At 42.1% G+C, this 27,272-nt stretch overlaps 1 pseudogene across 1 annotated transcript; it reads left to right on the top strand.

The window, feature by feature from the left end:
* Positions 1-733: 733 nt before the first annotated feature.
* On the top strand, positions 734-25,115 carry LOC307130388 (NLR family CARD domain-containing protein 3-like; annotated as a pseudogene). The gene is made up of 8 exons: positions 734-739; positions 932-1,032; positions 1,330-1,443; positions 1,744-1,857; positions 5,674-7,480; positions 7,852-8,025; positions 8,587-8,757; positions 23,821-25,115. The product of its transcript is annotated as an NLR family CARD domain-containing protein 3-like (transcript).
* The last annotated feature ends 2,157 nt before the right edge of the window (positions 25,116-27,272 follow it).

The raw sequence follows: 27,272 nt of genomic DNA, 5'->3' as shown, positions 1-27,272 counted from the left end.
ATATAATTTATACAGTTATTGTTTAAATAGAGTACCTTTAAAATTAAGGTTTTTGTACAAAAATATTTGTGAACAAAACTGCATAACAATAGCAACTTAGGGATAGTCTGAAATAAATTGTATTCTTTTTAAAACATTTTATTCAACAGATTTCAACGTACATAAGCCTACTGTGATACATTATTTTATAAAGCCTCCAAATTATCAACATAATCTTTGCTGAAAAACCTGTTGCACAAGATGCCTGTCACCTGACTCACTCTGTCACAAATACAGAGTGAAAGTAAATGTTCAGAGTTGATCTATCGCCATTAAACAGTTGAAATCGGTTCTTTACAACACGGAGTATCAATGTGTTTGTTGATAACTTTTAAAATTAATTTACGTGTAGCTACTTGATAGAAAAGGAAGATTTCTAAAGTTGATCAAGGTGAGTGCGGTCTCGAGACCCTTTACAGGTAACTTTATTCACATTTCCCTGAAGGAAGCTTAGTTCTATGAATTTTATATTTTTTTCAATTTTAAGTACCTTAAAACATGGTTTCATTGCTGTTCCGTGTTGCCTGTGTGGATTATTTTAGCATTTGTGTAAATATACGCCTATTGTGTGTTTGAGTGAACGTCGCGTCACGTTATCTTGTTTCTCTGACTCTTAGCAACAGGTTTTGTTGAAGCTGTTCAGCTTCATCATGGATGACACACAACGATCTAGTGATGAAGATTGTTCTCCATGATGCAGGTACTTTAAATAAACACACTATAACCTTTAGAAGATGTGGCAAGAACATATGTTTTTGTTAGGTTCAAACCAAAAACATTATTGTAAAATAGTAAGATCAGCCTCCCCATAAAGTGCTTTTTGATTATGAAATACTTTAAGATAATTATTATCATAAAGGCTTATCTGTTCTGTAATAGTTCATTTCATCAGAGGAGATCAGAAGCAGAGCCCAGCTGTGTGTCTGTGAGGAGTGACGAGTCTATGGGTCATCCAGTAGATTTTAAGAGTGGAGATGAACAGACTGATCTCAGGTAAAACATTTCTAGAAAAATTGGTTAGATGGCTTTTTATATCAGAATAGCATTTTATCAATACTATCAGAATAATATCGATGAAATGTATTTTTCTTATATATTTTAACATGTAGGCTAGTGTTGCTCACAGAGTTACACCTGAAAGCACTGTTCAATGCAATTTTTTTTTATAAATGTAAATGTAATGATCATTAAGTGCATGTTTTAATCATTGGTCATTTAATAATAAAATGAATATGTACTTTATTAAATATGGTATTTTAAATGATTAACTTTAATCTGTCTTTATTATAGTTCAGTTCATCAGAGGAGATCAGAAGCAGAGCCCAGCTGTGTGTCTGTGAGGAGTGACGAGTCTATGGGTCATCCAGTAGATTTTAAGAGTGGAGATGAACAGACTGATCTCAGGTAAAACATTTCTAGAAAAATGAGTTAGATGGCTTTTTATGTAAGAATAGTATTTTAGCAATTCTATCAGAATAGTATCGATGAAATTTATTTTTCTCAGATATTTTAACATTTAGGCTAGTGTTACTCACACAGAGTCACACCTGAAAGCACTGTTCAATTTAAATTTTTTGTAATAACTGTAAATGTAATGATAACTAAGTGCTTGTTTTAATAATTAATCATTAAATAATAAAATAAATATATACTTTGTTAAATATGGTCTTTTAAAAGATTAACTTTAATCTGTCTTTATTATAGTTCAGTTCATCCGAAGAGATCAGAAGCAGAGCCCAGCTGTGTGTCTATGAGGAGTGACGTGTCAATGGGTCATCCAGTAGATTTTAAGAGTGAAAATACACAGACTGATCTCAGGTATAAAATTTCAACAAAATATATAATTTGAAGATATCATACAGAATAAAACAGACATTGTGCTTATTAACTCATCCAGAGCAGATCCGTGTTGAACGGCTCTGATAGACAAGATCTGTTCTGACGGACAATAAATTTGCACTCTAATTGGGAGCACTGATGCCATATTGGGCAGGCAGTGAATCGGTGTGGGCATGTCTAGTGTAAAATCGCAAACCTGACTCCATTTCTTCCACTCCAGATAGGGGTACAAAAGGCCTATTTGGACGGGATTAGTTTTACAAGGGTTGATGGAGTAATGTAATTTTACCACAGTATGTCAGTAATATTAATGGCCAATTCGCACGGGATAAGAAATGTTTGTAAAAATACCAGAAGTGGGAGGAGCAACTCGATTTAAACACCACCGTCACCTTCCTGTCTTCACTCACGTGCATTATGTTTGTTTCTTTCTGATATCACGTGTGCAAACACACAATAACCCATATATACACTACATTGTCAAAAGTTTTGGGACGTCTGCCTTTACATGCACATGGACTTTAAAGGGGACTTATTATGCCCCCCTTTTCAAGATGTTAAATCATTCTCTGATATCCCCAGAGTGTGTATGTGAAGTTTAAAATCAAAATACGACAGATCATTTTTATAGCATGTTAAAATTGCCACTTTTTGGGGATGAGCAAAAACGCTCCGTTTTAGTGTGTGTCCCTTTAAATGTAAATTATCTGGTGCTCCTGCCCCAGCTCCTGAAAATGTTGGAAACTGCAAGTAGTTCTGATTGTGTAACAAGTCTAGTTATAGGTCTTCTGTGGAAGCAGTATCATGTAATACATAAACATACCTGTACTCCTGAGTCCTGTAGTATACATGAAACGTCTTCATTGTTAACTGAGTACCAACAGACACATGTGACACAAGTCCCACATGTGATTATGAGCTTGACAAATTCAAAGGCAATTTGGAAAACAAACGCATGATACTTATTTCTTCTGGAGGTGTAGCTGGACCACGAACAGTTGGCACTGCTACATCCTTCAGAAGCAACTTTTTTGCAAAACCTGCTTTTTACTGACCCTCGTTTTCAAAGCAGTCCGGTGTAAAATGATTCGAGCAGACATAAACGAATATCGATATAGTTGAGGGAGCATTTTCTTCTAAAACAAAATTATTCCACCTCGTCTTCAGCGGCTCAGATTTCGGGAGTAAATAGAGAGAGCTATGTGGATTAATACATCCAGCTACATAACACCTACAATGCTCGGGAGACAGTCTCGTCAGTGCAGCAATGGCGGATGTGTACAGCTCACTGTGAACTCGATCAGGGCAGTTCTATGTTAAAACAGCTATGTCTGTTAACATTCGTGGGCAGGGCCTGTGGCTGATGATATGTCACACCAGCCCCATGGCTGAAAAAACGAGTCGTTGAGAGACACTGCTTATGATTTATGGGGATTTAAAAAAAGGAGTGGGTGGATTTTTATCACTATAGGGTGGTTGTGTACACACACTGCCAACACACATTTATTTCCAAAAGTGAATTTTGCATAATAGGTCCCCTTTAATGACATTCCATTCTTAGGCTGTGTTCACACTTGATTTCTTTTTTAACAAGAAAAAGTTGACAAGAGTTTTTAGTAAAAAGAAAAGTTGTCAGCGTTTGGTTCCAAATAGCAGCCGAGGGCATCTTTTGTTAACAACAGCCGAACAAGAGTGCTGATGAGAAACCACTTGTAATTTTATAACACTACTGTTAATGTGTGACGAAATGTAGTTTTAAGACTTTTTCAGGCGATAATGTACTAATGTAAAGCTCAAATCTGTGGTTTATTTATAAAGAGAGCGCCTATTTGAATATTTTATCTGCCGTTTTCGGAGTTGTGAGATCCAGTCGATCAGCAGGCGCTCGGCTCAGCATTCGTTAACCCCGGCGAACGCAGCCTTTCCTCGGCTAGTCCTTCTGATGTCTGCTGCTGGCTCTGATGTCTCTGTAGTGGTTAAACACAAGATATAATTTGTCTTGTAAATGTAACGGGCGATCTTTGGTCTCATGGATCTATTATTCGTTATTATTGTTATAGTTAAGTTACATTATATTATATTTTTAGGCTATTTAACTGTGTGTTACCGTTGTAGCCTACTAGTGCTCACTTTGTATGTTTGACTGAATTGTTTGATTTAGTTCTTTAATAGCGTCTTATACTTTTTACTTATACTTTTATAATGGCTATTATTGATCATACATAAACTTACATTTAACAAACAGAGACTGGGTTGTGTTTTGTCATATTTAATTTTATTACAGTGATAATCAAATATGCGCACTTGTCTGAACCACATATTAATATTTTTAATATTGTTTTGAATGTAAACGAAAAGGGTTGTGTTTTTATGACCTATTTCGTTTTATTGTAGACTAAAATATACATAGAGATAACCGGCACCTTCTCCAAGCTTTAAAAAAGGCACTTGACCTAGGGTGTTTTTTTCAGAAAAGTTAAACTTTTTTCAACTTGAAAAGACACGCTGAGCTGCAGAAAAAGACGTTGGCGTTTAAAAAAGCGCTCATGACTTTTTTGAAAACACAGTTTATTCCATAGGATTATAATGTAAAACAGACGCTGGCAGCTTCAAAAAAGGCGTCAAGTGTGAAAGCAGCCTTAGAAAGCATCTGAAAAGTCACTCTGAAGAAAGACCGTTTACATGCGCTCGGTGTGAATTCAAGGAGAAAGTCCACCTGGACAAACACATGAGGATTCACACTGGAGAGAAGCCCAATTGGCCCAATGCTGTCAGGCAAGTACCGTTCTCCTGGCAAACGCCAAACCCAGACTCATCCATCAGCTTGCCAGAGAGAGAAGCATGATTCCACTCCAGAGAACACGTCTCCAGTGGCGGTGTGCTGCAGATTCAGTGGTGTTACACCACTGCATCTGACGCTTTGCATTGCACTTGGTAATGTAAGGCTTGGATGCAGCTGCACGGTGTAACCCCTCCTGTTCAAACCGCCCACTCAAGGCGGGATTCGAATCCGGGTCCGTCGGCATGAGAGTCGGACGCTCTAATAAGAAGGCTAAAGGCTGCAACCGCTAGCGTCAGTCTAGAGCGTCTCTTGAGATCAGAGGAGTGAGGTTTACTGACTACTAGCTGGCCTCCGTTACATCGGCAACGGAAACCCATTCCATGAAGCTCTCTACTCACTTCGTGAGCTAATCTGAAGGCCACACAAAGATTGAAGGTCTGTAGCTATTGACTGTGCAGAAAGTTGGTGACTTCTGCACATTCTGTGTGCCTCAGCATGCACTGACCCCGCTCTTGATTTTATGTGGCCTACCACTTCGTGGCTGAGTTGCTGTTGACCCCAATTGCTTCCACTTTTTAATAATACTACTAACAGTTGACCGTGGAACATTTAGAAGTGAGGAAATTTCCCGAATGGACTACTTGCACAGGTGGCAACCTCTCACGGTACCACCTTTGAGTTCACTGAGCTCCTGAGAGCGACCCATTCTTTCACAAATGTTTGTAGAAGCGTCTGCATGCCTAGTGCTTGTTTGTAATACACCTGTGGCCATGGAAGTGACTGGAACACATTAATTAAATGATGTAGAGGGGTGTCCCAATACTTTTGGCAATTTAGTGTATATTAATACACACTACAATTTAGTGTGTGTGTATATATATATATATATAATTATATGTATATAATGACTGATAAGCTGCCTTTGTTTGGTGTGTTTGTGGGTGCAACATGCAGCTGAGGCAGACTGTCCTTTTGCTTGCCTTGCCTAATAATGTGGTATTTAAATTTTTCAGCCATGAAGTCCTCAACACATTTAGATCAAACCTGATGAAGAAGTTTCAGTGTCTGTATGAGGGAACATCAAAGCAGGGAAACCCAACACTCCTGAATGAGATCTACACAGAGCTCTACATCACAGAGAGTGAGAGCGGAGAGATCAGAAATGAACATGAGGTGAGACAGACTGAGATTCAATCCAGGAGAGCAGCAACAGAGGACACACAGATCCAATGCAATGACATCTTTAGACCTTTACCTGGACAAGACAAACCCATCAGAACTGTGCTGACAAAGGGAGTCGCTGGCATTGGAAAAACAGTCTCTGTGCAGAAGTTCATCCTGGACTGGGCTGAAGGGAAAGAGAATCAGGACGTCCAGCTCATATTTCCACTTCCTTTCAGAGAGCTCAATTTGATGAAGGACAAAACACTCAGTCTTTTAGATCTTCTTCATGTCTTTTTCCCTGAAACAAAAGAAATGGAAATATCCAGTGACAAATATAAAGTGTCATTCATTTTTGATGGTCTGGACGAGTGTCGCCTGTCTCTGGATTTTCAAAGGGATGTGAGTTTGTGTGATGTAAGTGAATCAGCCTCAGTGGACGTGCTTCTGACGAGCCTCATTGTGGGGAATCTGCTTCCCTCTGCTCTCATCTGGATCACCTCCAGACCAGCAGCAGCTGATCTCGTCCCCTCTCAGTGTGTCCATCGAGCGACAGAGGTACGAGGCTTCAATGAGCCACAGAAAGAGGAATACTTCAGGAAGAGAATCAGTGATCAGAGTCTGGCCGACAGGATCATCACACACCTGAAGTCATCGAGGAGCCTCTACATCATGTGCCACATCCCAGTTTTCTGCTGGATCTCAGCCACTGTTCTAGAGAAGATGTTGAGCGAAGCAGAGAGTGGAGAGATTCCCAAGACTCTCACTCAAATGTACACACACTTCCTGATCCTTCAGACCTACATCAAACATGAGAAGGATTATGAGGAGAATGTGACAGATGAAGACATGATCCTCAAATTGGGCAAAGTGGCTTTTCAGCAGCTTGTGAAAGGCAATGTGATCTTCTATGAGGAAGACCTGAGAGAGTGTGGCATTGATGTGACAGAAGCATCAGTGTACTCAGGATTGTGCACTCAGATCTTCAGAGAGGAGTTTGGCTGGTATCAGGGGAAAGTCTTCTGCTTTGTTCATCTGAGCATTCAGGAACATCTAGCGGCTCTATATGTGCACCTCTCCTATACAAACAACAACATAAATGTGTTCGACCAAATCACCAAACAGAGTTTGCGGTCTAAGGTTAAGGACTGGTTTCAATACAATTCATCAGAACATATTTCATTGTCTGATCTGCATCAGAGAGCTGTGGACGAGGCTCTACAGAGTAAAAATGGACATCTGAACCTTTTCCTGCGGTTCCTTCTGGGTCTGTCAGTGGAGTCTCATCAGATTCTCCTGCAAGGACTAATGAAACAGACAAGCAGCAGCTTTGACAGCAATGAGGAAACAGTTGAGTACATCAAGAAGAAGATCAGGACCATTGACTCTCCAGAAAAATCCATCAATCTGTTCCACTGTCAGAATGAACTGGGTGATCATTCACTAGTGGAGGAAATACAACAGAATCTGAAACCTGGAAAAATAAAGGAAGCCAAACTCTCTTCATCTCAGTGGTCAGCTGTAGTTTTTGTGTTGTTGACATCAGAGAAGAAGCTGGACGAGTTTGATATTAACAAATTTGTTGAAATAAACAATGAAACAAAAACTAGAGGTTTTTCAGAAGCTGCTGCCTGTGATTAAAGAATCCAGATCAGTTCAGTAAGTATCTCTGAGAACAATCACTTCACTGTTAAAACATAAAAATAAAAACTCATAAATCTTTAGAGCTGCAGATGTTGTCAGAGTTTAGTGATCCATATTTACATGTTTTTGACACAGTGGTTTATCAGTTATTAAAATGTTTATGAAAATGGGTTTAAATAATTGGGCAACTAAGAAATATTCGTTTTAATATTTTTTAATAATAGTATTAATATCTCTGTATGTTATGATCTGAGACATTTTAGCCATCCGTCCAATGATCCATTAAACATGTTGGTTTGTTCTTTAAGTTTTTACTTTCTCTTTAATAATGGATTCACTGCTGATCTGATCTGAGAGAGTGAAGAGTGTGTCATTGTTCTCTACAGGTTGAGTTATTGTGGCGTCACAGATGAAGGTTGTGCTGCTCTGACTTCAGCTCTGAGATCAAACCCCTCACACCTGAGAGAACTCAATCTGTCTTGGAATAAGCTAGGAAATTCTGGAGTCACTATGCTATCTGCTGTACTGGAGGATCCTCACTGTAAACTGGAGAAATTAGAGTAAGATCATATTTGACTCTCACACATGAATCATAATGTAAAGTATATTTGAAGTGTTCAGTCTCTTTCTGCTGCTGTGAGTTCAGCTGATTGAGCTCCAAATGATTGAACACATGAGCTGCTCCTCAGTAACATGATACTGCAGGACTGAGAGTCACTGAAATACACACTTTCACATCACAATCAACATTTCAATGTCTTGACTTTAAACAGGCTCGAGCTCAACCGTCTGAACTGAGAAATAAAGAACATGCTGGATTCATTTTTACTGTTCATCACAATCGTCTTTGACGCAGTCAATAGATTTGAAATTAAGCGTACATCATTTATCTTGTACTTTGCTGTATATATGGTAAAATAAATCTGCTAAACAAGTAAAATCAGATTGAAGTTTCTCAAGGTAAATTTTGGTGTCTTTATAATTATGTATAATTATAATATCTCACCATATCTGTAACAAGACGGTGTTTTGTTTTTGTGCTCTGAAACATATTGATCTGTGCTTTAAGTTTTTACTTTCTCTTTAAATGATTAACTACTAAACTGATCTGATCTCTGCAGGTTGAGGAATTGTGGTGTTACAGATGAAGGCTGTGCTGCTCTGGCTTCAGCTCTGAGATCAAACCCAGAACACCTGAGACATTTGGATCTGTCTTGGAATAAACTAGGAGATTCAGTGAAGCTTCTCTGTGCTGCACTTGAAGATCCTCACTTCAAACTGGAGATACTGGAGTAAGTTAATCTCTTACCGACAGTCATACATATAAGGTGTGTCCTTTAATGTAAATTTTACGACTAAAATCAGCTGAAGTTCATTAATTCATAATTTCCATCACATCGCATGACCTGCTGCTTCTGTTTTAACCTACCAAACATTTACTGGAACTTCAGTTGCTTCTAATTGTTTGATTTATGTTGAACTTTCAGATGAACATTAATATGTAAAATATTGAGTCAAAGCCTCTGTGACTTACAGGCAAGAGTCTAAATGTTTAGTTTTAACTAGGGGTGTAAGAAAATATTGATACATGTGAATATTGTGATATTATGTTTGGCGATACTGCATCAATTCTCAAAAACACTTTATCAATATTTATTTTGTTTACATCCATGTCAGATTCATGTACTGTATGTTACGTTTGAGCAGGGATGAGGAGAGTTGAGAATCCAAATGCAGCTTGAACATTTATTAAAGACATAAACAAAGAAAATCCAAGAAGGCAAACAGGCAGGAGCACAATGACAGGAACACATACAGGAGCAACGACCGACAAACAACAACTGAAGCACTGGGGTATATACAGTCGTGGTCAAAATTGTTGGCACCCCTTGTAAATATGATCAAATATGGCTTTAAAAAATAAATCTGCATTGGTTATCCTTTTTATCTTATATTCAAAAAATTCACAAAAATCTAACCTTTCATTGAAGTAAAAGAATTGAAAATGGGGGGTAAATCACATTATGAAATAAATGCTTTTCTCCAAAACACGTTGGCCACAATTGTTGGCACCCTTTTACCTTTTTGCAACCTCCTTTTCCCAAGATAACAGCTTCTCCTAAAATGCCTGATGAGTTTGGAGAAACCTGACAAGAGATCAGAGACCATTCCTCCATACTGAATCTCTCCAGATCCTTCAGATGAACAGATCCATGTTGGTGCTTCTTCTCTTCATTTCAGCCCACTCATTCTCTATAGGGTTCAGGTCAGGTGACTGGGACGACCATGGCAGAAGCTTAATTTTGTGTTCAGTGACACATTTTTGTGTTGATTTTGATGTTTGTTTTGGATCATTGTTCTGATGGAAGATCCAACCACAGCCCATTATAAGATTTATAGCAGAGGTCGTCAGGTTTTTATTTTTTTATCTGTTGGTATTTGCTAGAATCCATTATACCATGTGTCTGAACAAGATGTCCAGGACCTCTAGCAAAAAAATAGGCCCTCAACATTAAAGTTCCAGCGGTATTTTTAGCCGTGGGCATGGGGTACTTTTTATCCCTGTTTGCACAAAACCCTTCTGGTAGATTTGCTGCCAAAAAGCTCTTTTTATAGTTTCATCTGATCACAGAACCAGGTCCCGTCTGAAGTTCCAGTTGTGTCTGACAAATGAATATGCTAGAGTTTGTTTCTGGTTGAGCGAGGAGGATTTTTCTTGACTCCCTCCCAAACAACATATGGTGATGTATGGGTTTGTTTTTTTGTTTTTTAGGCTTTCTGACCCCAAGACTCAACTAATCTCTGCGATTCTCCATCTGTGATCCTTGGAGAGTCTTTGGCCACTCAAACTCCTCTCCTCGCCATGCATTGGGACAAAATAAACACACGTCCTCTTCCAGGCAGATTCGTAACATCTTTAGTTGATTGGAACTTCTTAATTTTTGCCCTGATTGTGGAAATGAGAATTTTCAATGCTTTAGCTATTTTCCTACAGCCACTTTCTATTGTGTGAAGCTCAACAATCTGTTGCTGCACATCAGAACTATATTCTTTGGTTTTACTCATTGTGATGAATGATTAAGGGAAATTGGACTTTGTGCTTCCTTATATTTATACTTCTGTGAAACAAGACGTCATAACTGGACAATTTCATGTTCCTTGTCACCCTGGTGTGCTAAAAAAATTTAAATATTAATGGGAATATACTTCAGAGATATTTTACTCATAAAAGTTTTTAGGGGTGCCAACAATTGTGGCCAACGTGTTTTGGAGAAAAGCATTTATTTAATAATGTGATTTACCCCCCATTTTCAATTTTTTTACTTCAATGAAAGGTTAGATTTTTGTGAATTTTTTGAATATAAGATAAAAAGGATAACCAATGTAGATTTATTTTTTAAAGCCATATTTGATCATATTTACAAGGGGTGCCAACAATTTTGACCACGACTGTATATACACAAAGGGAAACAAGGTTAACAAGATAACTAGAGGGAGTGGCTAAATGGGAAACACCTGGGGAAACTAATCAACATGAAAAACTACAAAGAACTACAAAACATGACACAAGACAGGGAATAATAAAAGTCCTCACAAGACAGGAAAACACAGGCTGGGATCATGACAGAGCCCCACACTTAAGGAGCTGATTCCAGACGCTCCACAGGAAACAGTCTAGGAGGGTGGTGGAACGGAGGCAGAACAGGGGGAGGGATGGTGGGCCAGGCCCGTGCAGGGGGACAGGACTTAGACCCAGAAATGGCAGACGCGAGCCTGGGAGTGTGGGTGGACCTGGTCTGTGGAGCGTGAGCGGACCTGGTCCATGAAGTGTGGGCGGACCTGGGCCATGGAGCGTAAACAGTTCATAGGGCCACAGAGGCACAGCCTTTGTGGCCTCATCAAGGTACCCACTGTCCCCCCCCAAAAAATTATTGGGCGGAGCTATGGGGTCCTGGCCTGGAGCCGTCTCTGGACGCTGGTCAGTGGCTGGAGCCGTCTCTGGATGCTGGTCAGGGGCTGGAGCCGTCTCTGGACGCTGTTCAGGGGCTGGAGCCGTCTCTGGATGCTGGTCAGTGGCTGGAGCCGTCTCTGGACGCTGGTCAGGGGCTGGAGCCGTCTCTGGACGCTGGTCAGGGGCTGGAGCCGTCTCTGGACGCTGATCAGGGGCTGGAGCCGTCTCTGGATGCTGGTCAGGGGCTGTGCCGTCTCTGGATGCTGGTCAGGGGCTGGAGCCGTCTCTGGACGCTGGTCAGGGGCTGGAGCCGTCTCTGGACGCTGGTCAGGGGCTGGAGCCGTCTCTGGATGCTGGTCAGGGGCTGGAGCCGTCTCTGGATGCTGTTCAGGGGCTGGAGCCGTCTCTGGACGCTGGTCAGGGGCTGGAGCCGTCTCTGGATGCTGGTCAGTGGCTGGAGCTGTCTCTGGACGCTGGTCAGGGGCTGGAGCTGTCTCTGGACGCTGGTCAAGTGGCTGGAGCCGCCTCTGGACGCTGGTCAGGGGCTGGAGCCCAAGATGTCAGCGCCAACATCTTTGGACGTTGATGGCTTCACTTTTCTTAAGTGGAAGTTAGGGAAGAAGCGTCGTCCATATTTTTTTACGGTCTATGGTTTAAGTCCAACCGCTAGAGGGCAGTGATATCTCAGAACATAACTGTGACAGGGAGAAGTGAAAGGGTACACTTTCGGAAGCGTTAGCATTAGCAAACCAGCTCATAACAAGATGATAGAATTATACCGGCTCCCGCCACGTTGTACGGAGCTGAAGTGTAGACTCAATTTGCCTCCATTATAAACCAGCTCACTTAACATCCCGACGCCATCGGTGCTGCGGAGCGTTTAGAATATGTAAATATGTACTGCACACGACACGTTCCTCTCAATACTGTGGTGAAAAAGAACGTAAGAACGCATATGATCATAGCGATATGGAAATGTTTGCACAAGCTCTGCAATTCTGCACTCTGGTCACATCACGTATTATATAATGCTTTATAAAATAGATTACTGTAAATCAAGCAGCTTTACAGTATTTAATATAAAGTGGACTATGCAGCTTCTGTAATATAAAACTGTGAACCTTTAAAGCAGGAATCAAGAATATATAAAATCTAATTTATACCTAAAGAATACACATTAATGTTTTTCCTTTACTTAAATTGCACAAATATTATTTCTATAAATGCAAATGAAGATTCCACTGTTTTGATTTTTTTTTTTTCTCAGATTTTATACATGTGGTTGTGTGTCCTTTATGACAGTTTTTCTAAATTAGATCTTCTTCCTAAAAAACAAGAAATATTGTAATATTTTACCCTTCTTACAGGATTGCAATATATCGTATCGTAACCCCTGTATCATGATACATATTGTATCGCCAGATTCTTGGTGATAAACAGCCCTAGTTTTAAATTATTACAGTGATAAGGAAGTGAATAAATCACTTTAGCTTTCAACATTATCAGTGATAAAAGGAAAGACTATGAAGGTAAATTGATGCCGTAAAGAATCGCAAGCGCAGGGTAAGATTTGTGAAAGTGTACATAAGATTGCAAGCTTAAATTAAATTTGCATGCACAAGATAAGTTTTGTAAAGGTGTAAATTGCCTTTCAAGTGTAAGAAAAAAATATTTGCAGCATTTTACTGTTATTCGTAAGTGTAATTCATGTATTGTGAAACTGCAGCTTCATGTTAACGCAAAATAAATATAATCTGTATTCTTCTGACTTCCATTTTTCCGTGCTAAGACTTTTGACATGTTTCTTTCGCCAAGAGTCAGGAATTGCAAAAAAGATTGACTGTGTAAAACCAACCTTTGTGTAAAAAACTGTTGCAAATGTCTAAATGACTTGTGTACGTAGGGCAAAAAAGTTCCAGAGAGAAACCGATTTGTACAGTTCCGTCTTTCTTTTAGCTGCGTTTAAAGTTTTGGCATGATTCTCTCACTCGCTGAGTTTTGCAAGCGCGAGGAGGAAGGCGGGTCCACCTTCTTCTGTAGCCAATCAAATGAGCTGCTGGCTGACTCTCGATTTACCCTTGTCTGATTGGTTAAATAAACACCCCTGATGCCAGAACACATCTTATAATAATGCAGAGCATTATTTAACCCTCTGGGGTTCTTTGGGTCAAAAATGACCTGAAGCGTTTTATAAATGTAAAAAAAAAAATCGTAGCTTCATCGGAATAATCCGAAACTTGGTGACTTTATTGGTACTTGGTATATGAACACCCCAAAAAATTGGGGACAGGATTTGAAAAGTCTACGTGGTTGTAAAAAAAATAGTCACACTCAGGACCTTCGGGTCAAAAATGACCCCCATAGGAAATGAATGGGAAATTGGCGAAAATACGAAAATATGATTTTTTTTTGTGCATACAATCTACAAATCAGCCAGGGTGCAGAAAAAAAGGACTTAACAGTGAAGGGGTGAATCTCTAAAACATCAAGAGTGCAAAACAGACAAAAAAAACTCACACACACACAGTTTGTGCTAGGATCGTTAGAAGGAGAAGCTAAAAGAGAAGTTCTTGCTGCATCAGAAGCCACGCGGGCCACTGCGAAGAACATCTTTGATTTCTTGTTTGGAGTATATGGAGATTCTACCCCGGTAGCCATTCTTCGTGCCCAGTTCTTTAACTGTCAGCAGGGGCCTCAGCAGACTCTGCGAGCATACTCCCTGAAACTGCGAGAGCAGTTTGGCCGGCTGAAAGGTCGACAAGATCATGGACTGGGAGAAGGAGATGGCTTATTGAGAGACCAGTTTGTTTTGGGGCTGCGTGAAGGACCGGTGCGCCAGGGCATACGGCTCCAGCTTCGACGAGACCCCACTATGTCTTTTGAGGCGCTTCGACAAGAGGCCTTGGCGTTGGAGTCGGATCAGGGAGAGATGACTCGGACACCAGTTCGTGTGGCGGTCAGCAGCGCCACAGTACCCGCGCCTGTTGAGTCAAATGAGTGGAAGCAGAAATTGAGGACAGAATTACTGGAGGATGTTAAGGGACAGATGGCAGAGTTGTCTCGGAGTCTTTTGAGTGAGCTTCATCGCGGTCGAGTCGAGGGTGGACCGATGATGCGAGGAAGATCATATTCAGATGAGGGGCAAGGACCTGTACGCCGCCCTCCGCGTCCAACGGGCCCCTGGTTTCAGTGGGACCACCAGGGTCGACCCATCTGTATCAATTGTGGAAATCCGGGACACATCAGTCGCCAATGCGACCGTCGGCGAAATTCTCAAGAGGGTTTTTAGTCCCACCGGTCACTGTGGGTCAAGTGGCCGGGACCCCTTCAAGAGACCCTTGTTCTGTTCCGGTGATGAGAGACGACTGGGTTGGGCGTTGCCCCACCGTGGAAGTTCAAGTTAATGGAATGAAGATTAATTTTCTGGTCGATACAGGTTCTCAGGTCACCTTGTTTTCAGAGAGTTTGGCTCTGGAGTTATTCGCGGATCATCGGCTTCACAGGACGGAAACTTCAAGACTCACATTACGTGGAGCGAATGGATTAGATATTCCTTACACTGGGTACATCGTGGTAGACTTTCTGGTTCGAGGGGTCCCTGTCCACCAGAAGGGTGTTGTCATTGTTCGAGACCACTGCTTGGGTCTCCATCGAGCACTGCTAGGGATGAATGTCATTCTAGATTGCTGGGAAGAGCTGTTTAAAGGCCGACCGGCCCGAACGCCCCCGTTAGCAGCAAGACAGGAATGGGACCAGATCCTGGCCGATTGCCGAAGAGTCCATGCAGCAAGTCAGGTGCAAGATCGGGAGGATATCGGTCGAGTCACCTGCCGGTACGCTCTGTCTGTTCCAGCCCGGAGCGAGGCTGTTCTCTGGGTCCGAGTGCCTGCTGGACCCCGTGAGTCAGGTAACTGTCCTGGTAGAGCCCCATGAAGATTGTCAACCCATCGAAGTAGCCCATGGGCTAGCGGTCATACGACGAGGGCGAGTTTCAGTGAAGGTGCGAAACGCCCATCCCTACCCAGTACTCCTTCGTCGGCACCAACGTCTGGTTCGAGTTTCATCTGTCCGTCCTGTCCAAATCCAAGAGCAACAAGATGTCTGTTTCAGGCAGGTGAGCCCTGCGGTGGTAGAAGTTGCCGTCCGTCCAGTGGAGGCCAGTTCAGGCCCTGTGAGAGGGGAAATGCCGACCCATTTGATGGGGGAGTCTTTGAAGGGTGAGGACCTGGAGGAAGGACAAGTGTTACAGCTCCAGGAGCTCCTGAAGAAGTGGAAACATGTGTTCTCAACCCATGAGGAAGACTATGGCTGTACAGAAGTGATTAAGCACCAAATACCCACCGGAGAAGTAACACCTAGTCGGGAGCGGTACCGTCCGGTGCCCCCCACTCTCTACACTGAAGTCCGCGCTCTGCTAAAAGGGATGCTAGATAGAGGGATTGTTCGAGAAAGTAGTAGTCCATGGGCAGCCCCGATTGTCCTAGTACAGAAGAAAACGGGAGCTTGGAGATTCTGTGTCGACTACCGCAAGCTCAATAGTGTGACTAAGAAAGATGCATTCCCATTGCCGCGGATCGAAGACTCACTCACGAGTTTGACTCAAGCAGCATGGTATTCAACCTTGGATCTGGCCAGCGGATACTGGCAAGTACAGATGGATGACTGCGACCGAGAGAAAACTGCCTTCACCACACCGTTCGGGTTATTCGAGTGGGACCGGATGCCGTTCGGTTTGTGCAACGCCCCCGCGACCTTCCAGCGACTTATGCAGCGATGCCTGGGAGGGCAACTAGTCAAGTCCACGCTGGTCTATTTAGACGATGTAATCGTTTTTTCCCCTGACTTTCAAACCCACCTGCATCACTTGGAGAATGCCTTCCGGGCCATGGAGAGATATGGGCTAAAGTTGAGACCAGAAAAATGCCAGTTGTTTCGCAAAGAGGTACAATTCCTGGGACATCGAGTCAGCGCTGCTGGTATATCCCCTGACCCAGAGAAAGTTGCAGCAGTCCAAGGCTGGGAACCCCCACGAACAGTGAGACAAGTGCGGTCGTTCCTAGGCTTCGTAGGATATTATCGACGATTTATTAAAGGATTCTCTGGGCTTGCTAAGCCATTGAACCAGCTTCTTGCTGGCACTGGACGTTCCCGTGGCAAAAGTTCATCGACGGTGCAATGGGACTCAGCATGTGAAACAGCCTTTCACAATCTGAAGCAGGAACTTCTGAGGGCTCCCATCCTAGCCTATGCAGACTTCACTCAGCCGTTTCTCCTGTATACCGATGCCAGCAATGCAGGATTGGGGGCGGTACTAGCCAAAGAGCAACAAGGAGTGGAGAAGGTAATTGCTTATGCCAGTCGAAGTTTACACCCTGCAGAGCGGAACGCAGCAAACTACAGTTCCTTCAAGATAGAGTTGCTAGCCATGAAATGGGCCATGGCCGAGAAATTCAAAGACTACCTGTGGGGAGCTAAGGTGACTGTGATCACGGACAACAATCCTCTAGTCCATTTGCAGACTGCCAAGTTGGGAGCAGTGGAGCAGCGGTGGGTGGCTCAGCTTGCTAATTATGACTATCGGCTTAAGTATCGACCTGGCAGAGAAAACGCGAATGCTGATGCATTGTCCAGACTCCCAGCCATTCAGAGAGATGGCCAAACGCACCTCGATACCCCTGTTCAAGAGGATGAATTGTTGGTGGCGGTCGTGGAAGCTCCCGGGACCCAGGGGGATGTTCCGTCCAGTTGGGGATGGGACCCCGGACGGTGGAGAAGATTACAGCAGGAAGATGAAGACCTGTGTCAGGTCGCCTCGCATCTCAGGCGGGGATTCAGGCTGCGAGCCGAGGAAAGGCAGGCTCAGACGGTGGGAGTACAACAGCTCCTGAAACAGTGGAAGAGATTGCGGATCAGAGAAGGGGTAATCTGTCGTTCACTGCGAGATCCAAGAACTCAGGAAACCAGGTATCAAGTGGTGGTCCCAGAGGACCAAGTCCAAGAGCTGTTAATTGCCTATCACACCCATGCTGGCCATCAGGGCCAAGAAAAGACTTTGTCACTGCTGAGGAGGTATTTCTACTGGTCAGGGATGGAGAAGAAAGTTGAAGAGTTTGTTCAGAGTTTTCCACGGTGCACGCTGTTTAACCCTCAGAGCCCGACGGCATCGCCCACGACGTCACACGGCACCTCCGATAAATATCTATATTATTTAATGAAACTTTGATCGATTTTCTTACCGTTTTTTCCAGCAGAAAGCTAACGAGCTAGCCATCACGGGGGTGTCTTTGGTGTCTTTATAGCCTTTACAGAAGGTTTTCTATCCAGCCTGGAACATGTGCATCTTTTTGGAGTTGTTCAGCAATAAATCAAAACGCTTACATCCAAGATATATCCACTTGATGTCCATAATTTATAAATTTTCCGTCATTTTTGCCGCTAGCGCGATGCTAGCTGCCATTTTGGATGAGGGTTTGACCAATGACAGGCTGATCCGTCATCCACGTTGGTGTGCGTCATTACGCATTACCACAGCTCTGTTATTGTGGAGAGAGAGAGAGGCGCACGGCTAGTGTTGAGGAGATAGAGAGAGAGACGCGCTGCAGTTTTGTGGAGAAAGTTTGAGGAAAAAGTTTGAGAAGAAAGTTTGTGGAGAAGTTCCAGATAGGAACTGTTTTGAGGCTTGGCACCAGTAAATATCCAAAATCCAAAGAGGCCAAAAGCGCCTGGACTTTTTTTGGAAAAATGTAAATAGTTTTGGTTCTGTATAAGTTATCATGTTTATTCCTGAGTTCCAGGACTCCAAAGACTTGAACAAACTGTTTTCCAGAGGAAATATGCTTAGCTTTTATTTATTTGTGTGTGTTTTCAATAAATATTTGAGTGATTCAATTTCCGTTTTATGTTTTCATTTGTCTTTATGGTCCCCTAAACTTATTTTACATTCAGGTGACATCAATGCAACACAAAAATACTGACAGTGCTACTTGTCTTGAAAAAAAAGAGGTGTGTCAATTGTCTGTGCTCAACAGGGTTGATGTTTTACAAGCTTTTTTAGTAAATAACACCTGGCGGAAAATTAATTGTAAAAATACCCTTAGGTCTTAAAGGGTTAAACGCCGGAAGGAGCCTCGAGCCCCACTGGTTCCCTTTCGGCCGAAGGCGCCTCTACACATCATAGGGATTGACTTCCTGACCCTAGGGCGACCCGCAGATCGATATCAAAATATCCTGGTAATGACCGATCTGTTTACCAAGTACGCCTGGGCCGTCCCCACTGTAGACCAGACGGCAGAAAATACAGCCAATGCCCTTTGGAGAACAGTAATACAGCCGTTCGGCTGTCCAGAGATCCTCCATTCGGACCAAGGTCCAAATTTTGAGTCCCGAGTCATAAAAGAGCTGAGCCATCTCTATGGTTGTCGAAAGACACACACGACTTCGTATCACCCCCAAGGTAACGGAGGGTGCGAGAGATTCAATCAGACCCTGTTGGGGCTATTGGGAACGTTGGAGAGTGAGCAACAGTGTCGATGGGCCGAGAGCCTCCCTACGTTACTACAAGCCTATAACAATAGTGTGCACAGCATCACCGGGTATGCCCCTTCTTATCTCATGTTTGGGCGTCATCTACGTCTACCTGTAGACTTGCTCCTGGGCACCGAGGCCACCGAAGGAGAGTACAACACCACGGACTGGGTAAATCGACACCACCAACAATTACTAAATGCCTACAAGCGAGTTTCAGGCCATTTGAGTGCTGCAGCAGCTAAGAACAAGCGGCTGTATGATCGAACTGCCAGAGAAGCCCCTTTACTGCCTGGAGATCGAGTGCTGGTAAGGGACAACCGACGTCCAGGGAAAGGAAAGCTCCATGATCGTTGGGAATCGACACCATATGTGGTGGAACACCGACAGGGGCCTGATGCTCCAGTCTACTCGGTACGGCCTGAGGGAAAGCCGGAACCCATACAGGGCTCTACGCTAACATTTTTCTTGAGGAGCACTTGTGCTCCTAATTTAAAAAAATTAGGAGCACAGTCCAAAAAATAGGAGCACTTTCTGATCAATAACACGCATTCCAATTATAACTTTCCCAGGATAATCTTTGTCCCTTTAAATTAATGTCTAGGGGCATTTTTACCATTATAAGAGCAATGTTTTCTAATCTTATTAAATGTATGCATCATCTTTTGGCAATTTCTTCAATTAAAATAGAAATTTTGTTTTTAAAATGTTAATTTAAACAATAAATTCAGTTAGAGCAATAAGACACAACCAGACTGTTACCAATCAAATTAAATCAGCATCAAAAGATCAATCTTTGCACTGTAGAAGTGCCACAGCAGCTCTATCTGAAGTGCTGTTTAGACACATTTACATAGATTTAATGCAGCTCATGGGTGAATAATGTTGTATGAATGTTTTAAATATAACTTTTTGAATTTAGAAATAGGCTATGTACAAGTTAAACTGAAACTTATTTAAAAGCTTTATATTTTAAATAAAAAGTCCATGCAAAGTATAAATGAAAATAGAACCGCCAGTAGGTGGCGTCAAGTCTTCTGTGCGAGTCGTTCATTCAATCGTTCAAACGCAGATTCATTTGAATCAAACCGCTTGGAGATGCGCAATGTTCTTGTGTAGTTTCCCGAAATAGACAGTATTGTGCCTAAAACGTTGTTAATTAATATCAACTTGTCTATTGGACTTTTGTACAAGATCACGTCAATACTCTGAGCAATAGCTGTCCATGACTTTATGCGCTCTGGCGCTTAATAAACAGAACTGCACGCGTCTCGCAGAAGAACACTGCAGACCTACTTCTATCTGTTTGTGTCTATGGCGAGTCACACAGGGACTGTGCTCCTCCGCAGCGCTGCGACACAAACTGGAATTGAAGAGTCAGAATATAAACACTTATTATATGTGTACCGTAGTGATTCAGGGTAAGATAAAAACACGGTTTGGTAAATGGATTCATGATGTACTCACTCATATGCATCTAGTCATTTGTATGGACTGCAGCTGATACAGATTAAATCAAGCACTCATACAGGGGCGTTTTAAAATGATTTTTTATTAATTCATTTTTGGTGGCATTTTTGCCCCAAGCCGCTGTTAATTTCCGACCTGGTTTATGATAATCCAAATGTAGTATTTCTAGTTAATTTTGGTTGCAAAGAAACATCAGCGCGAGGCGTCTGGTAAGCGCGCATGGCTGCGTCACACACGTTTCACCTGGTAAGTTAAACAATCTGTGAAGTGTAGTCCGTCGCACACGTTTTTTGCTCATGCTCTGCTGACAAAAGGCATGAAAAGCAGTTGATTGCAGCACGAAACGCAACAGTTGCTCAGTCAGTCAGTGTTGATGCACTTTGGCAGTTGTAGTTTTTATTCCGATTGTATTATACATCTTTTCATGAGAATCGATCGGGTCACTCGCACCGGTGCGCCTAAATATTTTTTCACAGTCGCACGCAGGCATTTTCAGGCGCAAATGCGCCCAAAATGGGCGCTATGTAGAGCCCTGCCATACGGGTACTTCATCAAAATTTGCTCCGTCCATGTCCGAACTATCCACAGCCCGCGGCTGAAACACAGAGTGCGCCGCCTGCCCCCAATGTGCCCATGATAGGGTGGGCAATAGTCCCAGGGAACCCCGAAGTGGAGGCCCAAGTGGCTCCACCCACGCCACCCCGACGGTCCCAGCGGGACACCCGAGGACAGCCACCTGAGAGATATGGCGACTGGCATTAGAAAGACCAGTTCTAGGGACTAGAACCGATTGGCAGGGGGGGATGTCAAGGGTGACAAAATGCTGGGAAAAGCGGAACCTTTCTTTTTCTTTTCATGTTCCCAGAGGGGAATTATTTTGGTGTAACACCGCACTCCGGTTCCGGGTGCAGCAGAGACTTTGCCCTACCTAATTACTGCTGATGCACGGCAGGTGTGAGGGAGAGGGGAGCGGTGTTTGCACCGGCTTTCCGTTTCACAAGAGGAGGATAAAAGAGCCATTCAGAAGAGAAGAAGGGTGTCAGTTCAGGTCGGGTCAGGTCGAGGTTGAGGTTGAGGTCGAGCTGGTGAAAGTCAACCGGTGTGCAGTTAATCAGCTGTTTGGCTGGGTCTCTGTCGTTGTGTCTTGGGGTAGAAGATCTCCTGAGTGAGCGCTTACATTGGACGCTGTCGTTTAGAGCTGCTTGGAGAATATTACTGGATTGAACTGCTGCTTGGATCTGTGCCGGAAGAGGAAGAGAGAAAGATAAGTGAATTAATTACATCGTTGAATCAAATGTAAAGCTGGAAGAAAAGACTGTGAATGTGAAATTTACTATTGAGGAGGACATCTGTTTCAGAGACGCTGGAGAGGAATTGAGAGTTGAATATTCCCATTCAAATGCATGGATGAAGCGAGGCTTCTGATCAGCCCTACTGTGTGAGTGATTTGCAGTTGTTTGCCTTACCTGATGCACGCTGAATTAATGCTGTGGATTTGTAGTGAACACGAGTGCTGTGTGATATGCTGAGAAGAGTCTCCCAACGTCTGCTTCCATTCTTGTGAAATGATCGACTTGTCCCCATCCAAATTCCAGAACGATACAACTAAACTGGTGAAGTAATGCTTTGTATTATTCTCTCTTCCACTGAGTATTGTCGTGAAGTAATCCCTCATTGAAGGCTCCTGTTAACCCTCTCTCCCTCTGAAATTACAAGCCTCGTGAAGATCCGTATGGCTGTGGAAAAGTCTGAACTGTTATACGTATTGATGGAGCTCTGAAGATGTACAACATCGCTGGTAAAGCTGCTTACTGAGTCTCTCGCTAATGTCTAATAAGAGAATCTGCTGTTAAGAGGAGAAGCCTTACCTGTTACCTACCGTCTGAGTTCTGCAGATGTGCAGCAACGCTGTGAAGTGAGTTTTAAAGTCACAATTTCCTGTTCATGTTCTGATGAGAGAATCTGCTGTTGAGAGAAGAGACATTACCTGTTCCTTACCGTCTGAGTTCTGCAGATGTGCAGCAACGCTGTGAAGTGAGTTTTAAAGTCACAATTTCCCGTTCATGTTCTGATGAGAGAATCTACTGTTGAGAGAAGAGACATTACCTGTTCCTTACTGTTTGAGTCCTGCAGATGTGCAACAACGCTGTGAAGTGAGTTTTAAAGTCACAATTCCCCTCTCACGTCCTGACAAGAGAATCTGCTGTTAAGAGAAGAAGCCTTACCTGTTACCTACCGTCTGAGTTCTGCAGATGTGCAGCAACGCTGTGAAATGTGCAACAACGCTGTGAAGTGAGTTTTAAAGTCACCATTCCCCTCACGTCCTGACAAGAGAATCTGCTGTTAAGAGAAGAAGCCTTACCTGTTACCTACCGTCTGAGTTCTGCAGATGTGCAGCAACGCTGTGAAGTGAGTTTTAAAGTCACAATTCCCCTCTCACGTCCTGACAAGAGAATCTGCTGTTAAGAGAAGAAGCCTTACCTGTTACCTAACGCCTGAGTTCTGCAGATGTGCAGCAACGCTGTGAAGTGAGTTTTAAAGTCACAATTCCCCTCTCACGTCCTGACAAGAGAATCTGCTGTTAAGAGAAGAAGCCTTACCTGTTACCTACCGTCTGAGTTCTGCAGATGTGCAGCAACGCTGTGAAGTGAGTTTTAAAGTCACAATTTCCCGTTCATGTTCTGATGAGAGAATCTGCTGTTGAGAGAAGAGACATTACCTGTTCCTTACTGTTTGAGTCCTGCAGATGTGCAACAACGCTGTGAAGTGAGTTTTAAAGTCACCATTCCCCTCACGTCCTGACAAGAGAATCTGCTGTTAAGAGAAGATGCCTTACCTGTTACCTACCGTCTGAGTTCTGCAGATGTGCAGCAACGCTGTGCAGTGAGTTTTAAAGTCACAATTCCCCTCTCACGTCCTGATAAGAGAATCTGCTGTTGAGAAAGTGAACATTACCTGTTACTTACCGTTTGAGTCCTGCAGATGAGCAGCAACGCCGTGGAGTAAGCCTTCCTAGCCACTATCGCTCTATTGTCCCCCGAAGACAGTGGAACATCGTTCCAACGGCTACTCTGGTCCAATAGCCTGAGAAGACAGGAGTTGCTCATTCCTTCCTCAAGTTGATTATCATTCAATAAAGACTATTATTTTTGAACTCAATTACTTGCCTCCTCCTTTGTCCGTTTGTTGCGTGCCTGTGGTGTCGGCTCCTCACGGTGGTGTCTGGAGTCAGGGGCGGCTGGTCATTCGAGTCCGCCCCGGCCTGCACCGGTGACATACGTCTCATTCTATCAGCAGCAGTGTGTGACTATGCTTGTCATTATATCTCCTCTCCTGATCTGAGACCAGAGTGAACAACAAACTACAGACACTTGAACTACAATTCAAACTGTGTCATTGTTCTCTACAGGTTGAGGTGTTGTGGCAGATGAAGGTTGTGCTGCGCTGGCTTCAGCTCTGAGATCAAACCCTGAACACCTGAGAAAACTGAATCTGTCTGGGAATGAACTAGGACAATCAGAAGTGAAGTTTCTCTCTGTTCTAAAGCATAATCCACATTATAAACTGGAGAAACTATACTATTGTGAGTGAGTATATTTTAAAGCTTTTAAACTGACCCAAGTTTACACCAGCAATAATGTCTCATACTCATATGTGACTGTGTGTGTGTTTTATTGTAGGACTCTCAGTATTTAGACGTCAGTCCAGTTTCCTCAGGATCAGCTGATGGTGAATAAGGAGCCGTGTGACTTCACACCAGTTTCTTGTTTTTATCTTTTTGTGGGTCTTTTATTACAGTTTCTCACAATTATCTATTAACGACTTCCACCTAAACTTGTATAAAAACGTATCTAACTTGTGTAATTTAAAGTGCCCCTATTATGCTATTTTAAAGTTTCCTACTTTAGTCTTGGAGGTCTCCTACAGCAGGTTTACATGCATCAGAGGTCAAAAAACACTTAAATTTTCTCATAATCTACATTGCACATCACAGCATTGTTCAATAATTCTCAAATGACTCGACGGATGAATCAGTCTCTCTAAATCCCTCCTTTCCGTGAGCTACTCTGCTCTGATTGGCCAGATGGCCCAGTCTGTTGTGATTGGTGTACCGCTCACAGCGCACGAAACAAAACATCCATTACCATAATTTGCTCCTTCCTTTATCTTTATTTAAAGTAGTAAGAACGACAGACAATCTGTATTAATAGACACAGCTTTAGGTAATAGTGGCCCAAAACTAGCTAGCAATAACTATTACAGTAAGAAAACTTACACAGTATAAAACAGAAAACTACATACTACAAACCCGGTAGAAAAAATATACATCAATAATTATTCATACTTACAGGTTGTGATATTGAGGAGCAAGGTGATCCAAATTAACTGGTACTGACGAATCTTTCAAGAGCAATCCCGCGTTGAATTCTGAGATTTGAGAAGCAGTTGTCAGTAAAATGATTTCTCTGGTTGGGTCAAGTTGTTCGGGGGCGGACAACACATAACATAGGCGAGCATTATGCAGACGTCTTTTCTAGTGACATAGAACCGCCATGAAAAATTACTCATTTAGGTGGTCCAGAGTTGATTCTTTCTTTTGGGAAACAATAACTTTATTTATTGTGCACTTTCGACTTTACAGTTTTGCTGAACGTTTACATTCACAATCAGCGATATTACACACTGCATGAAAGGGAATATTTGAAAAAAACATAATGGGGGCACTTTAACACTCAATGTTATATGCAATGGCCCATGAAAATAAGTGCTGAAAATCACCATTAGCAATTTGGAATTGTTCTGGGTACTAGGGATGAAACGGTATGGAAATTTAACATCACGATTATAGTGATCCAAATTATCACGGTTATCAATATTATCACGGTTTTGTTCAAGTTTTATATTTGAAGATCAACAAACAAACTAAAGCAGCTCTATGCACTTTTTTAAGCAAGATTCTGTGGGATTTTCTTCCTTATAATGGCCGTCGTCAATAGCAACGCATAAATAATAATAATTTCTCGTAAATATAATCTCTAATATTATCTCTGTAAATATATTCTCAAGCAATATTCTCATCAGTGTTCAGCAATGATGCATTTAAATCTAGCATGTTTTGTGTAAGAGCCCAAACAGTATCCTAGAGAAATAATGCATATCCATATTTCCATATGATTTGACAGTTTATTTTATTAAATATAAAAATGACTGCATCATACCTGACACCTAGATGATCACTTTACAGCCAGTTTTACGACTTTCATTCTCTTCAAATGCTATTAAAGTTTCAAACGTGTATAACGTTACCAATGTTGTGTGTAACTTTAGAGACGGTCCCTAAATTCGCCAACTTTATGCCAGTCACATCAGATGCGCTGTGGTTCTGCTGTGTTTGTTTGAAACTATTTTCGCTGCTGAAATAGAACAAAAACAGTCAACCTCTGTATGATGAGTGAATCTCTTGCGTACATCACACACACATCTGCTTTTAGTGTAGATTTCAGCGTGTGAGCGGCGCGCGCTCTGAACAAAATTCCGGATAATCTGAACGCCTCTGATTATGAGACAATGCATTCATAAACTCAATATAAACACGTGTGAGTGGTTATAATGCGCAACGCGATTATAACAGATGGCTTTTGAGAAGACTATAATAAGTTCAACAGCAGAGTGGCTAGTGTGCAGCCGAAATAACGTTAACTTACACCCGCAAATGGCGGTTGTCAATGGCAAACCCTGATTATTATCCCTTAAATGTCACCTTAGTCTTGTCTGAACTTGTTCGTTCGCTTCACGTTATTATTTCCCAGACTTAGTTTTGGTATTCAGGTCAAAGTCCACTTGCCTTGCGTTCGTAGTTTTGAAGTGTTTCCCTCTATTACAGCGACTTTATTCTGGCATGTTCTGCAGACAGGGTGACCATCTTCGATTAAGTTTCCCTCAGGACTTTTGTAAAAGCCAAAATATGACAACGCCTCAGATTTGGTCCTTTTAGAAGTCTGAAAAATCTCCCGGCGCTGTCACTGCTTCTGCTATTTCTTCTCATTCAGAAAACAGCAGTGCGCGCAACAGACTGAGGCTGACTGGACAAGATTTACAGCGAGTTTTAAAATCGTGATAATCACATGCGGTTTTAATGATAATTAAATTGTATACGATATTACTAACCGTCACTAAATTTTACCGTGGTTTATCGTGAAACCGGTAATCGTTTCATCCCTACTGGGTACACTAGATATTGATTACAATGTAGAAGATGGTGTAACACTCAATATACACTACATGAAGTGAAGAAACTAAAACAGTATTTAAATCAACAAGCCATAAACAACGTGATTATGATATTTATTTATGCAATATAGACTGTTTATTATAATGGGAGAATGTGATAAATTTATCAGTATAACCTTTTTTATTTTAATTATATATTTACTTTCAATAAACTCAGGAAAAGCTGTTACACATTTTATTTTTAGATACAGTTTCATTTATTTTGAGGCCACAAAGTTATTTTACTGAAAATGTACGTCCTAAAATACTTAATTTACCTATTTTTTTAAATTATGCATTAAAGTTTACATCTAAATCTTGACAGTCTTTTTTAACGGTTTCTTGTATTTTTCTTCCTCCCTCTAAACACAGTTAATAATTGTCATGTTGGTACATATTCTTCTTGATGGAAAGCATTTCTGAAGCCAGCTGAAGATTAATTCTACGTATTTTTTTGCAATATGGAGAGTTTAGTAGAAGTTCTAGCCTATTAATAAGACTAATGTTCCTCATTTACCATCATTAACAGAAAATGGGTGTTATTTTACAGATGGTTTGGTTTTCAAACCAAATAATACGCAAGTGATACAC

The sequence above is a fragment of the Gobio gobio genome (assembly GCF_949357685.1).
Source record: "Gobio gobio genome assembly, chromosome: 8".
NCBI classification, from domain to species: domain Eukaryota; kingdom Metazoa; phylum Chordata; class Actinopteri; order Cypriniformes; family Gobionidae; genus Gobio; species Gobio gobio.
Note: the sequence above shows the minus strand (reverse complement) of the source record. Positions and strands in the feature narration are given on the sequence as shown.